Source organism: Onychostoma macrolepis, chromosome 05 (genome assembly GCF_012432095.1).
Source record: "Onychostoma macrolepis isolate SWU-2019 chromosome 05, ASM1243209v1, whole genome shotgun sequence".
Classification (NCBI taxonomy): Eukaryota; Metazoa; Chordata; class Actinopteri; order Cypriniformes; family Cyprinidae; genus Onychostoma; species Onychostoma macrolepis.
In genome coordinates, this window is record NC_081159.1 from 32,113,850 (window position 1) to 32,118,267 (window position 4,418).

At 34.0% G+C, this 4,418-nt stretch overlaps 1 long non-coding RNA gene across 1 annotated transcript; it reads right to left on the bottom strand.

The window, feature by feature from the left end:
- Nucleotides 1-383: 383 nt before the first annotated feature.
- LOC131541310 (uncharacterized) lies at nt 384-3,827 on the bottom strand. Its single transcript, XR_009271463.1, has 4 exons — nt 3,320-3,827; nt 3,147-3,219; nt 2,484-2,567; nt 384-705 (listed from the first exon to the last, which is right to left on the bottom strand). It is a non-coding gene; the product is annotated as an uncharacterized LOC131541310 (long non-coding RNA).
- Nucleotides 3,828-4,418: the final 591 nt, after the last annotated feature.

Below are 4,418 nucleotides of genomic sequence, written 5' to 3' on the forward strand. Positions count from 1 at the left end.
TTGGCTTTCTGCAGACCAGTCAAGTTCTTCCACACTGACTCAATCAATCATTTCTTTTTGAACCTTGCCTTATACACAGAGGCATTGTCATGTTAGAATAGAAAAGGGTCCTGTCCAAACTGTTGCTTTAAAATTAGAAGCACACAGTTCCCTAGAATATCATTATATGCTTAAACATTAAGATTTGTACTCATGGAAATTGCTAAAGTAGTCAAACCTGTTCATTAGAAGGGGGTGACCCAATACTTTTGGCAATATAGTGTATATATATATATATGAAGAGTTCAGATGCAAAGCCTCTAGTGCCATCTAAAATGAGCATTTTGATCAGGCTGCTATATTTAGGTTCAGTTACTTTACTCTAATGGCAATATATAGGTCCTTTTCTATGCAATTAAAATGAAATAACTGAACATAAATATAGGAGCTTGAGAAAAATGCTCATTTTAGAAGAAAATTTCAGATGGCATTTAGAGGCTTTTGCATCTGAACTCTTCATATATATTTATATATATATATGATATAGTTTTCATTATATCTAAAAATCAGGTAATATCTCCATGCACCTAACTCTAAAGAGAACACATAATATGCTAGTAGACAGCAGTCCTTGTGTGTGAGAAGTCTGGTGTGGAGGCTGGATCTGGAGCTGAATTCTGTCCAGGTCGTCACAACATCTCTTGATTTTCTGTCTTCACAAAAAGCCTGAAACACAAGTCAAACATTAACAATAATTGTTATGAATGTAATGTGAAGCTTTTACATTCACAACGCTCATTTTGATCTTGGTGGTGAAGTGTGCAGAAAATTCGGCTGGACTGAAATTTAGTCTTTGGTGAACAGTTTTCAAGAGTGCAAATAAGATTTAAAGTTTTAACAGTAGAACCGCCAGGGAGTAAATTTGACCTGTGGCTGTTTTTCAAATGTACATAACAGATTTTCAACAAAACATTCAAGTCTTCCAGTCATTGGCTTTTCCTAAAATTATGTAATTTACAATCCAATGTTGTTAAAAATTATTTAGATAAACCAGATAAAAAAAACAGAGCTTTTAGACCTATAAGCGCCGCACGGATCAAATTTACCCGCTATATAATGCATGTATTTTCACGCTGTCATTTTCTTGACGCTTGTGTTTTAACATCGTACATTTCTAGGCAATGCCTTTCACTCACTGATTTAGCGGTTATCAGTTTAAAAAATAATGTCAAAATGACTAAAAGAATGCGATTTATGGAAGGTCGGTATTAGAAACACTAAATTCCATGAGTGATGGAGAGTCTGATGGTTAAGTTATGCGTCCTGGGTCGGCTCAGCATCTGACAGTGATCCAGACATCATATTTAGATGTTTTAGCCTAACGTTACTCATAATTGGTCAAACTTTGGTTTTATTATTTAATTTTTGTCTTGCCATATCGTTTATTGTCTGCTACTGTGTTGCTATTTATTCTAGTCTGGCTGTTTCCTGAAGAAAAAAAATTTAAAAAAATCTATTACATCTATGATGTAATGAATAAAACATTTTTTTTGATTAACCGAAGTTTATTGGCGGTGTTCTATTATTCAAATTATGAATGATATAACTAAACAAATTAATAATTGGGCCTAGGTGAAGCTGTGCGCTTGAATTTGTCATAGCATCTTCCTATGCAGTGTGGTCAATTATTATTTCTCATTATTGTATATTGGCTATTTTAGTAATTTAAATAACGTGGGTTATCCTAATATATTGATTAATGACATTGTATTATAATATATTATAATACACCACCCAAATATTTACTACCTTCTAATTTTCATAGTCAGTGCAGGCTTTTTTTAAATTTTTTTTTAGCTTACTGACCTTTATGGATTAGTGTAGGCTGCATTAAAAAGTCTTGAACATAAAACAACAGGGTAAAAACATAGCTGACGACTAGACATAATCATTTCATGACTCTAGACACTTCTTTGTGAAGACAGTGGCATAATACAGTGAAATAATATGTTCTTGAGCCATATAAAAACAGTTGCCATGTGTGTGGGTAAAATTTACCCGCTGGCGCTTTAAGTATACAGCGACCTCTGGCAGATCTAGAGTTAAGTACCTTTCAGGCTTGTGTGAGGTTTCCACAAGCAACAAAGTCTACTTGAACAAACACTTTAGTACATTTAAAGTCTAGAAAATCAAACTTATAATTCCCACCTTCACCATCGATCTGGCATGGCAGATGGCCATTACAGACTGTTTCACTTTGAAGTGAGGCACAATCACGGTACTTGGTTCTGTCTTACCATTATGAATTTTAATTTCCAAGCACTTTTTTTATTATCATCTGTGTCTCATTTTGAATTATGTTGTACCTCTCTGGTTGTAGTGTCCTCGTGCAGTGTTAAACGAGATGGCCTTGTAAGACATACAGGACTCCAAAAATATTTTATATTTATTTTATATATTTTTTAATATCTGATAAACATTTGAATGTTTGAGGTTTTACTTACTAGTCAGATGCTCATAGTGTCTTGGAGATGTTCTTCGACAAGAGGTCCCCTCCAACTCTGCTGCACGGCCATCAGCATGGAAGACTATAGGAACATAAACAATCTGTCACAGAGCCAACAATAGTATACAATGTCAGGTTTATTAGAAATAAACTACGGCAGGGGTGAAATGCAGAAATGAGAGAGAATAATGTACAGAACATACAAAAAAATCTTAAGAAACGAAGATTTACGTTTTTAGGTTTTAAAGATGCATGATGATATAGGTGAAATATATTGGGAAAAATGCATATGAAGTTATTTAATATGCTTTCTCAGATCGCCTATGTTTCCAATATATCTATCAGCAGCATTCGAGGGATTTTTCTGACACTCCTAAAATCACAGTACAATTTTTATCAATATTTGTCTACAATGAAAGATAAAAATGTGTTTGAAATAACGTTAGCTTCAGCCCATTTTAGTTCATGTAACTTTAAGTTGATTAACAGTACAGTGCATACTTTTAGGTTAAATTAATTAACGTTAGCTTATTTCAATTCATCCATTAACAAATTGCCAGCAAAACATTTACAAAGCTATAAAAATCACTCATCTACACATAATCTGTGATTAAAATCCCAAACTTTCATAAATAAGAGCTCAAATCTATAGCTAGCTTACCTCTTATAGTTAGCCTCTGGTTAGCTCACGGTTGTGATGCTAACGGACTTTTTCCGATGACAATGAACCATTTCTGTAAAGTAAATATTCAACAGAAGCGTGTCAATTACATGTAAGAAAGTGTCAGGAACAGTTGTATGTATTATTTGTGTAATTTTAGGGACTAAATTTACCTGAAAGCAGTAAAAACAACAGTGAGAGACGGAGTTTTTTTGCTACTTGTCAGCTGAGTTGCCGGCCGGTTTCCATGGAAACTCCTTCCACTCCAGTTTAAAAGCGCCTCGAATGTTCAACGCGCGCGCCCATCAAACACATGAAAGTTATGCAGCGTTTACATAAATAGTACTAGGATCTATAATATAATAATAGCTTTAATGGTAAACGTTTTTTATACAATAATTATAATTCGGGACCGACCTAGCAGTTTTATTGCGCAGCAGCTCTCTCACTCACAGCGACCTCACTCAGAAAGACTGTCAGGATAACGGTCATATTTTCAAACTTAAAATGGCGCGCACAGTTTCATTGGCCAGTTTCATGAATGACAGCCAGATTAACCAATCATGATCAAAGCAAATAAGTTAAATAACCAATCGGAATTGTTTCAGCGTGGTAAGGAAGCGCAATGTGTTTAGTTTTATTGTTGTTGATAATAGTTATACCAGAAGGTTTCATGATAAAAATGTAAAATGATAATAAAATAATAATAACGATCTTAATAATAACTTAAAAGGCAGAAATTATTTATTCTGTACATACATTAAGTGATTCACATACAGATCAAAAAATCAAAGTTGATTTATAAGTGTTTTTATTACCCTTTTTCAACCATTTAGCATTAAACATTATTTCAACGTAGTTTCAACATTGAAACAACAACTGTCATTATTTCAACCATATTTCAACGTTGAAGGTTGGTCATGTACCGGTTGGTTTTCAACCGTTAAGCATTAAACATTGTTTCAACGTTGAAATACGAACTGACCTTATTTCAACCATATTTCAACGTTGAAGGTCGGTCATGTGCCGGCTGGGATAGTTGCACTAGCACCACTTAAGACATGCAGTAAGAGCGCAGCTAATTCTAATAATAATTTTAATGTGCATCTAGAACGGCTGCAGATGAGGCATTAAGTGCATGGCACTGCGACCAACTTACCATTTTACAGAGTTTAATATAGCAATGTGGTTGCTCAGTTTTTCAAGATCAGTTTTAATCGTGTAACTGTTAATAATAGATTTGAATAAAGAAATGAAGTGTTACTATGCACA